Source organism: Monomorium pharaonis, chromosome 2, assembly GCF_013373865.1.
Source record: "Monomorium pharaonis isolate MP-MQ-018 chromosome 2, ASM1337386v2, whole genome shotgun sequence".
Classification (NCBI taxonomy): Eukaryota; Metazoa; Arthropoda; class Insecta; order Hymenoptera; family Formicidae; genus Monomorium; species Monomorium pharaonis.
Window position 1 is genome coordinate 15,359,899 of NC_050468.1, and position 13,392 is coordinate 15,373,290.

Genomic DNA, 13,392 nt, shown 5'->3' on the forward strand with positions numbered 1-13,392 from the left:
CAGAAATTTTCAGAAAATTAGTTTGCCGTATTTTATCGCTAATAAGTTCTCCCTGCCTTCATCAGCTTTGTATTTATTATTTAAATTTTAATAAGTGAAACAATATCTTTCTCAAGTTTTTTATGTTTTACAAAAAATGAAAGGAATAGGTAGTTAGGTAAGTTTATTATTAATATTCTTAAGAAAAATATTTGAGAAAAAAAATTGTTCTAGTGTTTATTAAAATATAATTTACAAATAGAAGAACTCTTTTTTTTATTTTCTTATGCTTTCTCACAAAGATATGGACTAAATGCCATAGTAAAATATAAATCTTAAAAGAATGAAACAAGTAGTTTGGAAAAACTAAAGAAATATTTTATAAAAGTATCTAATAGTATAAACTTTTCTCTTGTTAAAAGTATTAGTAGAATATGCTGACAAATACCTACAATCGTTGAATTTTTTAATGTTGAAACAATTTATTTGACTAGTAATACATATATAAGTTTATAATATACTTATCGCATACACTTTTATGTCGTAATTTCTCAACGGATCTGACCCCGTCTTCTTGCTTCGTGAATAAGACCGATTCATTAAGTCCACCCATGAGAATGGACGTCGGAAAATTCAACGAAGGACGCACATTCATTCGGTAATCTGGCGTATGTACCGGCATACCAGCGTACGCCGCGTTATTACCTCAGCTACGAGGCGTGAGTCTTGCGAGATTGAACGCATAAAGCTAATTAACCGGCGATACAACGGCGGGTAATCTGCCGGCAGCACTTGCGCAAGAGATACGCGTTCACCTATGTATACAGTGTGTCGCGGAAATACGGGTTCTTTTTTATACATTTCCTAACAAATTAAATATTTTTTTCTTGAAAACAATTTAGTAAATCCTAGTTTTAAATTGATTTAATTTCCAATTATAAATTTAGTATTACAAAGAAAATGACACATATTAATAACTTCACTATTTTCTTACGTAACTAAAAACGACGTTTTTGTTATATTGTACTACTACTTTTTTACAAATCAAAGTTATTAAACTATTTCTTTAATACCCGAAATTAGTTTATATACCTATCACAAAATAATATTTATCTACATGTATTATATTATATACATTTTTTAATTAAAGTGTTATTTATATAAAATTTGTTTAAAATTTTAATTGTAATAGATAAAATTTATTTTAGTTAAACACAACATTATCTTTCTCTCTGCCTTTCTCTATCTTTTACTTTTCTTGTTTACCTCTTATCTTTTTTGCAAGTAGTATATCTTTAAAAAATACTTTTAATTGATCAAAGAAATTGTAGATGAAAAAACTGGTCGATTAATTCTTGCTCACTATATATATGTATATGAGAAAAAACAGAATATAAAGGGCAGGAAAAATAATAAGATAGAAAGAATTTATCCCGAGAGCTGAATTTTGCAACCGGGCCACAGCGCCAATATTTAACTCGATTTTAAAAACTATCGGAGATCACTTAAAGCGCGACATAATGGATAATGTATGAAAAACGGAGATGGAGTTCGATGTAACGAGGGTAAGTGGCAACAGCGGTCATAAATCTTGTCCCTCACGATTGCAAAGTGCTGGGTATCGACTTTACTGTTACTTTTGTTATTAATAGATAACCAGTTTTTAATTATGTCAAATAGCCCTTTTTCAAATCTTCTGTCAACAGTTCTTAAAAATAAATATCAAAATAATGGCAAATTTATGTTACAGTTTTAAATTCAACTAATATGTCAATCTCTTGTATAATTTTAAATCTTATTTTTGTCAAACTCTCTGAAGTAAGATGTATTATTTTTAGAACTTCTTAATTGAAACCTTGCTTTTTTAAGAGATCTAAGTTCTAGTATTGAAATTTCATCAATTGTATTGGAATTCTAAAAATGATGCAATTTTTTAAAGACAAATCTCATATACATATAAAATTAAATATATACTTGATAGGAATCTAATAATATATTTTGTACAATTTAGCACGTACAATAAATTATTATTATTGAATATTGAGAAAAACAGTGCTGCATTTTAGATCGACATATATATAAATGTCTTAAATATTAAGAATATTTAACCTTGCAATTTCACATTAGTTAGTTCCATGAACTTTGTGCCCTTCTCGACTCCACAGTCAAAAATAAATGTATTGCTCCGCTAAAATTGTAAACGCATCGTATTTGCATGCCAGGTATAAATTACGTAGGTATATGGTTTAGAATATAGATATATATGAAAGCACACACACAGAGTCGCGTATATGTACATACATCCCAACGATCTTGCGTCGAGATAATAAGAGCAGGAGCAAAATGGAACGCAAGGAGAGAGGAATTAAAACCAACTAAATAACGTCTAACCGGCTTATTTGCAGGCACAAAAATTATATGTTTTAGTTTCATTCTTCATATGCAGTGGCAATAATGCGTACACATATAAAAGAGAGATGTAGAGTAATATCACAAACCATGATTTAAATTGAGTTTTCATGCAATTTTAATATATCTTATTATATTTGTGCATAAAGAAATCACATTATTTACAAACATTTAAATTAATATTAAATGTAAATGCATATAAAACTCTCTCTCTCTCTCTCTCTCTCTCTCTCTCTCTCTCTCTCTCTCTCTCTCTCTCTCTCTCTCTCTCTCTCTCTCTCTTTCTCTCTTTTCAGCATTTTTTTTCTTATACATTAGATTAAGGTCATTGAAATTTTAAATTTTATTTAATTATTTATTTTAATAAAAATTAATCTAAATTATTTTAAAAAATGCTACATTATAAATTTAAATATGAAAATATACATATATTAAAACGTTTTTATTTTATATTAACAGAGGAGCGTCATTACCTTTCTGAATATGTACAATTTTTAATGCTTTAAGAACACTGAGTATTATGTTGTAATGCAATGCATATGATGCTGCATTCAATTTACGATAATCTGAGTTGATGTTTTTTATCTCTTATCCGTGAATATTTTTACCACAAATATCAACCATTATTGACTACTCGTGCAAAAGACTTCCCTTTTGTTTGCTGAAGGGTATCGAGATCGAAGTAGTGGACACACGATGAGTCACGTTAGCATACAAACCGTGTTTTCAATTAAATAGCGTTATGTTGTCTTAGGCTCGGCCTGAATCGGACGGATACAAATATGACTCATAGCAGATAGGTGCGCTTATTTCGACGGAAAATATAATGGCATCATAGAATCATAACTTTTTCTTATAATGCAACTACATGTCATTTTATTTAACGCGCTAACACGTGAATGTCGTATCTTTAATGAACTGCATGTTTTTCTTTATATACATGAAAAAGGCACATTAAATTGTAAGATTAAATTGCGCGAATAAAATTATAATAAAATTTAGAATTTTATATTATATAATTGAAATATTACTTTACATAATATAAAATTTAAAGGCAACTAAATGAAAGTGCGTATATATTTTTTTTCCTAATTTTTTCGTGTATTGTACTTATTTTAAATTTTACTATAGCAACTTAGATATATCCGTATGTATGGTTTTATTATTATTGTTTATTACAAATACTAATTTTAATTCGCATTTTTTGTTGCTTTTAGCATTTAGCTTTTTGCAACATAATAATTTTCTGTATACCACTTTTTAATTAACATTATCTAACATAACTCTTTATCTTATCTTTTATATCAATAAACATTTGTATAGTTTGTGCTATTAATCACAGAAACTTTTTAACTTTATCACTTCTAATCTTGTGCAAACAAATTTATTGACCAGTCTCTAAACTCATTTACTTTTAACAAGTTACGAGTCATTGCGGTTACTTGTTAAGTAACAGCCAAAAGCTATGACGGTGATTGAAGTTGTGGTAGATGTAAAAGGAGGGGAGGTCGTCTCGAGGGAAGAGACGAAATTCTAATTCTGGATTAGGGTTTATGCTCGGCAATCTCGCGATGGGCTTCGACGTCTCTGACGCCAGAGCGCAGCGCGGGGGTGGACGATGTCGTTATCGGAGGTGCTTTCAAATTAAACGGCCCTTCTACGGTGGCCCTCATCTTAGCTTTACAACTCCATCCAGTCGCGAGCGTTCGTGACTGTTGCGAACGCAAAACCAATCGACGTGGAGACATCGTAATTTCGAAACGCGCAAAATTATGGGCGAAATTATAGCTGAGCGCGTTCCCGACATTATTTTTCGACTATGATGTTGCCGAACCGTGTATAGCAAGAGCATGCGAAGGGTGAAAAATTTTTTGTCGTACTTCCCTTTTCTTTAATACTGGAAGAAACAATGCTCACAAAACTAAATAAAAATAGCTTGCAAAATACGGTTTTATTTATTAGGCTATTAATTTGTGTATATATTTATTTTAACAAATCTTATATAATTTCAACCAATTTAAAATTATATCTAAAATCTATATTTATTATGCATGATGATGATATCTAGAAGTAAAAAAATAGGAAGTTAACATCTTATATAATAAAAAAAAATAAAAGGTAGAAAATAAAAGAAAAATTTGTAATATCGTCCTTTTTAAATATTTTTATTAAATATCATTCTTTTCGATATATACCTTGGTCGCTCTACATACATGCATTCGTGATCAAAATAACTTAATCCGTAAAACATAAATCGCAGCAGTTCGATAAAAAATAAATAAAAACGCGATATTGCTTTTAAATTCTAAATTATAGTGTTATGTATTGGTTATAGAAAAATTTCAGATAAATTTTTACCAACAATGTTTAATGATATTGCCGCGAATCCGTGTTGCTCGTTATAAAATTAAACCACAATAATTAATGCCATCAGTGAACGTATTGATCGTTCATGAGATTAATTACTGGAAACAGCAATGAACGTATCGATATGCTCGCTGTGTAATTTGCACTACACAGTACGTTTTATTTAAAAGATATAACAATTGATTTTTATTAATTATAAAAATGTTTATAAAAATTTACGTCTAGACTTTTACTTCTGTTTTTAATATTATTTTAAAAAACTTCTTTAAGTATAGTATTTTGTCATTTTTTTATTTTGTATATTATATATATAACATATTTGTTATTATAATGTAATATAATATAAAATATATCTGTACAAAATAATTCAAAAATATATTCGAATGAATATTTTATTATACAGAATATCCTATAGAAACTCTAACGATGCTTAAAGATTCCTGAGATTACTTTATTATGGAAATCTATAATACCAAAATGTCGAGATTACAATATCGTGTGTATGTGTGTGTGTGTGTGTGTGTGTGTGCGCGCGCGCACGCGCACATATATACAAAAAAAAAATTGGTAGTCGTTACAACCCTTACCAGAAAGTTTCTAAAGGATACCTTTTACATATAGTTAGCAAATATATAAAAAAAACCGCGACTTACGCATGCACGTCTGCTCTCGTTTCGTAAGACGGGAATACATATGTCAGACAGAATCGAGTGAGAATCTGCAGTCGTCGTCGGTGGGCTCGACGTTGCGTAACAGGCCATTACTGCCGGCAACGGTTGCCTCGTTCGCGTCGTGTCTCGAGCACAGCGGGCGGCGGGCAATTTGCGATACAATTTAAAGAAGACAGCTCCCATGTAGCCCCCTTTCTCCCTGTTCCTTCGGCGTACCACCCCGCCGGTTTCCTCTCACCAATGCACGCTTTATATTTCGTGCTTGTAATGGCGAAACTTTTCCTTAACGATCCCGCATCCGCTTGAATTATGCACGGCGCGTTACCGGCGACATATTTTTTTCTCTCCTCTATCTACGTGACCGTGTCCCGATCAGTCGCTTTTTACTCTGTTGCTTGTTGCTTGAATGCATTGTACGCTTGAACGCGTTAAATTATAACGTCAGAAGTTTAAAATCGATTTACTGTCAATTATTATCATTAATTCTTATATTATGTGAAAATAATAGCATGACGACAAACAAGTATAATCAAGTATAATTTTTTTCTAACATTCTAAAAATACTACTTTATTATAAAATGATAAATTATGAGAAGAGTACAGTGGAACATACAATAATCTTAACAGAACGGTTACCTCGTGGTGCGATTCTATTCTATTGTATAGTAATTGAAAAAAAAGGATGATGTTCGTGCACAATAGTTACTTAGACCGTGCCGTGCGGGTGGCTATCCGTCAATGCAAATCCGCAAGTTCTCCCCATTCATACAAATTCCACGCACACCATTGCATCATACCACCCGTACGTTTAATGGATGCAGCTTCAGCTTCCCTCGGGGGACTAGAGAAGGGCGGGGGCGAAAGCATCGGCGAAGGAAATGCAGGAAGGGTGGCTAGTGTGAGCATCGGAAAGCAGGGGATGACTCCAAACGTACGACCCGATAGGGAAATCCAACATACGTCGCATGCCCCACCGCGATATCCACTCCCTGCTCTATATTCTACTGACGATAACGTTCTCCGGCTGTTGTCCTCACTTCCGTGTTTTATCTCATTGTCTAATTTACGCACTAACTATCGAAAGATTTTTATTTTAAGGTAAAGGGTGCAAAAAGAGTTAATAGATAAAAGACGAAACTGTCAGTCAATAAAGCGATCGGTCTAAATGGATTTTATCGACAATTGTAACTAAATTTTTAGAAGACTATAATATATGCATTTGTGAAAGACTTTACATAGTTTGCTTATCTATAGTTGACTTTATCAATTAATGAATAAATTAAATCTAAATTCATACATAAAAAAGTGTTTTGTTTATATTTTAACGTCCAAAAAAATAATATTCGAATGAAAATATTTATAAAAATTTATATTTATGCTAGATAACAATAAAACATTTTATATACATTATCCTAGAAAGAAAAAATGTATTTACAACATACACTATGAATATCGTAGAATGAAATAAAAATGTTACTCTAAAAAAAATTTGGACTTGTGCAATGTTTGAGTGATTTGCCACTTTAAGAAGAGTCAAAATTCATTTTTATATACGATTGAGTAGAGATCGTAAAAGATTTAGTTTTATAAGAACAAATTGATTTATTAAGAGTAAATTTTGACTCTTACAATTACTAGAATGGCAAAACATACAACATTGTGCAAATTTAATTTTTATTTTTTTATAGTAAAATTTCACTCTCCACTAAATTTAATGAGAAGAAATTTTAAAATTACTTAATAGTTATGGAATAATACAGCAACTATAACGTTAAACTTTTTAGTTAATGCTTACATATGCATTGAAAGCTAATAATTCGTTGTAAGCAAATAATTTATTTGCATTTATAGTTAAAAAAACGGAAAGATGGAAAAGTCGGAAATAATCTCAAGATTTATGATTCAACGGGGAAATTCCAGGCCCATTTAACATGATATACATCATTCGTTTCTACACTCACGCTTTTTTTCGAAATCTTTCGTGCCTGCCGTGACTCGGCGACCAATCTTGTAAAATACGCAAGAGGGAAATTATACTTTTGTCAGTGCGCGCGATAAAATGTCAACGTTCGAGGCTCGGTTCGTTTCTCCGGCATTGTACGCCGAACCGAGAATAATATTAAGAAGCGCAATTTCAACGCCAACGTGGACGGAATTTACGATTCGCCTTTTGTTGCCGGCGGCCCGGACGCCTTTATGCATTTTCGCGGAAGCGACTTTTTACCGAGTCCTTTGGAGACGAAACTAATCGGAAAAGGCTTCCGTGGCGTGGAAACTTTTTTTCTCCAGTCCGATTCCGTTTCCCCAGTGCTGCTTTTCCACTTCTGCAGTAGCGAAATGATTATCCGACGCTTCCTCCTTTCAAGGAGGGTTCCACCACCACTGTGCACTTTCCCCTTGCTCTACCACGTTAGTGTGTCTACAACTACCTATCTATCAGACTCTATCTCCCGCTCGCCATCTTTTCAAGTCTGTGCCCACCAACCTTACACGCCGGGTCCCGTGACATCTTTGATCACGAAACGCGTCTCCAGAGGCGGCGCTATTCGTAGCTGGCGTCCATCTAAGATTTGAATGGGGACTCGATGCTTTTGATGTCCCCTGCTTACCGTCTGCTGGACCGGCTGCTGACCGTCATCTCCCGTCTCGGAATCTCTTCTGCCAATTCAATGTCACTTCGGCATATAATCACGCTTCGAAGCACCGGCAGTCTATTAGCCGAGCTGACCTTCACGAGAAGTCTTGTGCTTTCCGCTGTCTCCTTTCGTTCACTCTTGATGCTATTCGGGACCGAGATCGATTGATAACTTCCCCATCGGCGAAACATTTTCAATTGCGGCAAAATTGGAATATCGAAGAGATGAACATCAAACATATCGATACATGTCTTTGATAAGGCTAAAGTTTGACGATTGGACTTTCCTAAATGGGACTTAAATAAGGGACTCAACTTATATCACAATCTATATCTCAAACGTTACGTATGAATGACGCATCCAAAGAGAGTAGCATTCATAGAAGACGAATCATAACTCAGTTAATTAGAAAATCCGCGAGACATTTACACTCAGCATTGAATATGCATCAAAATGCGTATTTGTGACTACGTTCAATCATACTCAATCTATCATTGTTAATTTTCATATTTTAGCTTTTAATGAACAATTTTTTTTCTGAAAAAACAAAAAATATACTAATGTATATTCTTTATTTCTTTCACGGTCATGTTAAAAAAAAAAAAAGAAAATCTCAAGTACTTTATGACGAGACATTATCGTCAATAATGCAGCACTATTTCAAAAAGAGAATCTAAATCTCGATACGTTCCACTCGTGTTCCGCAACGATTCCTGCGCTCTTATCTCGTGTCGTACTCGTCCGTAAAATTGCATACGACGTTTCAAGACGACACGACGTCGGGACGTGCGCAACGATACCTTGCCGGTGGCCGCGATACTTTTTGGTCCCGCTGCGATTCCGGCGTATGCGCGACAGCGAAGCCAGAATTCTTGTCGGATGGCGTCTCAAGGGGACGCAATTCTCGAAGCCGGCCAACCACTTCCATTTCCCCTTACGCGCACGTAACGTTCTTTCCACCGTCAAGTCATTCTTCAGTTACTTTCGATCGATTACTCGCTAGCTTTGCATCTTTCATTTTTTGTAAATCAAAAAACGTATATCGCATGAGCTCAGCTAAATTGCACTGTCTGGTTTTAATTACGTTGTCATTCGTTTAGCATGAAAATATAACGTTCTATATAGTAGATGAATGACACTTCGCCATTTGACTCTGATCGCGTCTGTCTGATCCCGGAATTTGATTCTAATGTCAGGACCCTGTCCAGTGTCACAATGCGATACGTCAATTCGTATGTCAATGAGATAAATGAGATACGATAGCTATAATATAATACTAAATGCACGATGCAAATACCGCGTCAAACGATATATATTCGATATATGATTTGTCGAACTTCTTTATCGAACTTCTCGATAACGTATACTGCATTAACCATTGTTAATTGAGATTGCAATCGTTTAAATTTTAATTAAAATTTTACGAAAAAGTTCTAAATTTAAAGTTGAATTAATAATTAAACTAATGACATGTACAATGTTGCAATATAACATTGATTTCTCGATCAAAACTTACTTAATTTGACACAATTAAATAATATTTTATTCCAATATAATTTGTTTCTTTTAAAGAAATACATTACATAGCTTCGTCACACATTAATTCCTTCAATTATCATTTGTAGCAACAATTTAATGTACTAAAAATTTTTTTTGAAGAAGAGTAAAGGTCCGTGTAATCTCTCATCTTTCGATATGTCTTCCGATTCATTACCCAACAGAGCCATTACGGCAAAGCGAGAGTTCTCGACGATTTATTGGAACTCTTAACGAAGTTCCGACAGTTAGATGGCTAAGTTACTCGTTAACGTTCGGCGGAAGGGCCGTGGTTTCGCGGGAAACAGCCTGCGAAAAATCGCAAACAAACTTTGTAAGACGGCCAATCGCCGGACGACGACTAATCACTCAAAAGTTATAACGAGAAAGATCCGGCGGTCGGTTATTACGCTAGAAGTGAGGAAAACAGGCGAGGCAGCGGAGAAACAGAAAACTAGAGGAAGACAGGAGCTCGCGGTAGTCGTCATGTGGTCAAGCTTTGCGAATTTCCGCGAACAAAATCAAGTTACTATCCCGCGAGCTACAACTTCAAGATGTTTTCTGTGTGAGGAATTCAATAATTCTTCCGACAATTCTGACTTTCACGCTTTTATCTGTCTTGTCTTTTACAGAAACGTCTGTATCTTTGAACATTTTTCTAGTTCTTTCAACTTTAAAAAATTAATTCATTAAATGTTAACATATATTATAAAATATTATTTATTTCAATATTATTAATAGTGAATATGAAAATGTTTATATTTTTTTATAACTTTTTAATATTAGTTTTTAGCATTATTAATAAGAAAATAAAATATGTAATATATATAATAGAATCTTTTATGCAGTAAAATACGTAAAGAACACATGATTATATCTCTACTTCCATTTTCTACAATCTATATAATTTTCCACATGTTACATTTTACATACTTTATTAAGTCACATTTGATAGATTCGATAATCTTACTTGATCTTAATGGATAGATTGCATTTGACGGTACATAGAAGTGGCACTGCAGATAGCTACTATTACAGAGAAGGGTTGCAACAAGAGGTTAGAAGGGAAAGGCGTATAGGTAACGTGGTCGGGGGTCACGGGATCACGAGGCATGATTTCACGGGACGGTGGTTAGGTGAGTGTCATGCCATCGGATGGCAGAGCTATGTGCTTCATGTATCATGTACGGTGAGTTAAGGAGAAGGGGCGGGGGATGAGCATGAGAGAAGACGGGAGTTTAAAAAGGGAACGGAAACAGAGAACGATGTCTCCGTACAATGTGACGGAGAGCATTCGATTCGAAAGCAGATGTCGTTTCCGAAACACGCCTCGTGCCCTGCATATTTATCCGCAAGAGGAACGCGATGTTCTCCGTGAAGAACGGTAGCAGGAGGGATAAACGATTTTCGGTAAGTCCCGAACGGAGATTCGCGATTTGATTGTTCCCGAAATCGAAGGATGCAGTCGTTGCGCGCGTTTTATTGCTCGGTATACTTATACAAAATTTACATAACACGATTTATGTAAAAATTAAGTAACGTTATAAAATATTTATATATTGTGAAGGATAAAATAACAGAAATATATCAAAAGATGTACTATTTAACGAAATATTATTTAAAAAATAACGACTGTTAAAAATGAGTTAAGAGAGAGGCAGAAGAAGAACAGACAAACGCGGTTAACGGAGTCGTATTTAGGGACGCTTGCGTAGACGACTGTGGAAAAAGCGGAACAACGAGTTTATCTGTCCGCGAAAAACTTTGAACTCGGTGCACAGAGGAAATTTTACTCTACTGATGGTTCGTTAGTAATGCCGGTTTTGCAGATAGAATCGTACTTTGAGAGTGCGGGCCCGCAGCAGAGATTTTTTTGTCAGCCGAGTGGAGTGCAGCGAAACGAGCGTGTCAAAGCTTCCGCGTGCTTCACTCGTACCTCACATAATACTCATCCCGCATAGAAGTTAAGTAGTATGAAAACGAATTGCCAGATTTACATCGCATCTCGTACAATATTTTCCGTACAAATCCGATGGAACATTCCATCTTTTTAGCCTTTCTTGACCCATTTACGAAAGATTTATTTTCTTGTTTTAATCCTAACGAGTTATTTAGATATTTCTACAAGTAATATTATTGCACAAGATTTATTTATAATATATTCATATATAATGTATACGTATTTTGTGAGAAATTAATTTCCTCCTGATTAAGTTGAAAATTGGAGTATATTCGATATCATATTTTATTAAAATTGAAATATTTGTATCTGAATTTATAATCTCTTTTTCTTTATTTTTAAATTACATACTGCTATTTTGTCAACGTTACCGATTGAAAGTATGATAATAAATAGACGATTTAATTAATAAATAGATAATAATAAATAGATGGTAGAATACAAATTGTTACAAAATTTTACGTGTTATCGAACGTTTTGAGAAAAAAAATTTTTGTTTTTGTCACGCGATAAAAAAAAGCTTTTTATGTGAGAAATGAGGTGAAGAGGTTGCAGCAAAGTTGTGGCAAAGCCTAGTGTGCATGGTCCTCTCGCGCATCATTCACGCTTTGTGAAACACATTCACGTCAATCCCAGGCATCACAGTGCGTGTGGTGTAGGTCCTGGATCCCCGAGAACTACCCTTCTGAGTATGATCTGTATACAACTGTGATTGCGGCTTCTGTATTGCATTTATCTGTCCATTGCTTCTATGCAACCTGCATGTATATTCTCCCGCTGCCGACGCAATGTTTCAGAAATTCTCGTTTGCAATAACTGCAATTCATTTTTAACGATGTGACGATACGCATTCCTTTAAATGCAAATTGTTGTTTGAATAAACTTTCCAAATTAAAAATGAATTTGTGAACGCGAGATGAGCAAATATACTCGTTTATTTCGTTTCAATAAACTCTCTTCCGTTTTTACATGAGAGTCATTTTATGATACAACGTAATAGGTAAAATATAAAACGATGTTTACATATTTCGACGGGTACATTACTTCGAGTATGGACGAGTTGCTTCCATAATATTTTTTTTCACAAATAGACATTCTGTAATTATAGGCAGATTTCAATGTATTTTTATACGTGCAATGGTTTTTTTAAACGTATATTATTATCATTTTGACTTTTCGTAACGTAACGATAGCTTTATCGCAGATCTTTTGTTCACAAAATGTCATAATATTATTTTTGATATAATAATTTGAATTTCTCTGTACCGTCTGTAAGCCGAAATTATGGACTCTTTTCACCAAATGCAAACGAGGATCACCTGGAAAGCGGGCCATAAACGATGCAGAAACTTCGTTATAGTCATGGAAATCTCACTTGAGAAAGGCTTTCAAATTTTTCTCTGGACCGCCTTTAAGCTCGACGATACTTATGCAAACCTGCCTCGTGAATATGTTAGAGAACCGACCACGTAAATGGACGTTGTATGAAAAGACTCGTAAACAGGGCAACCCCGATGAACACAAAAGAATAATAGTGCTTTCTTTAATTATCGCAGACATGATTAATGAATAATTTTGAACAATTAATTTTTTAGCAAAATCTTATATTAGTAAAAGCTTTTTTAAAAACCTTTCTCTGGGCAGAGGAAAAGTTTGAAACATTTATCTGTTTTTTTTTCTTATTCTAAATTTATAACCAAAAGATTTTCACATTCTTTTAATGTAAAATTTTGTTTGTAACAGTTTTATTTACCTATTTTTATAATTTCCCTAATATATAACATATAATAGATATCTCTAATAAATTATTAGGATCATTACGAAAAAACAATGC

At 33.8% G+C, this 13,392-nt stretch overlaps 1 protein-coding gene across 12 annotated transcripts in view; it reads left to right on the forward strand.

Moving 5' to 3' along the window:
* Positions 1-13,392, forward strand: part of LOC105837254 (CUGBP Elav-like family member 2) — a 388,597-nt gene that overhangs the window by 203,282 nt on the left and 171,923 nt on the right. The window lies entirely within an intron of this gene.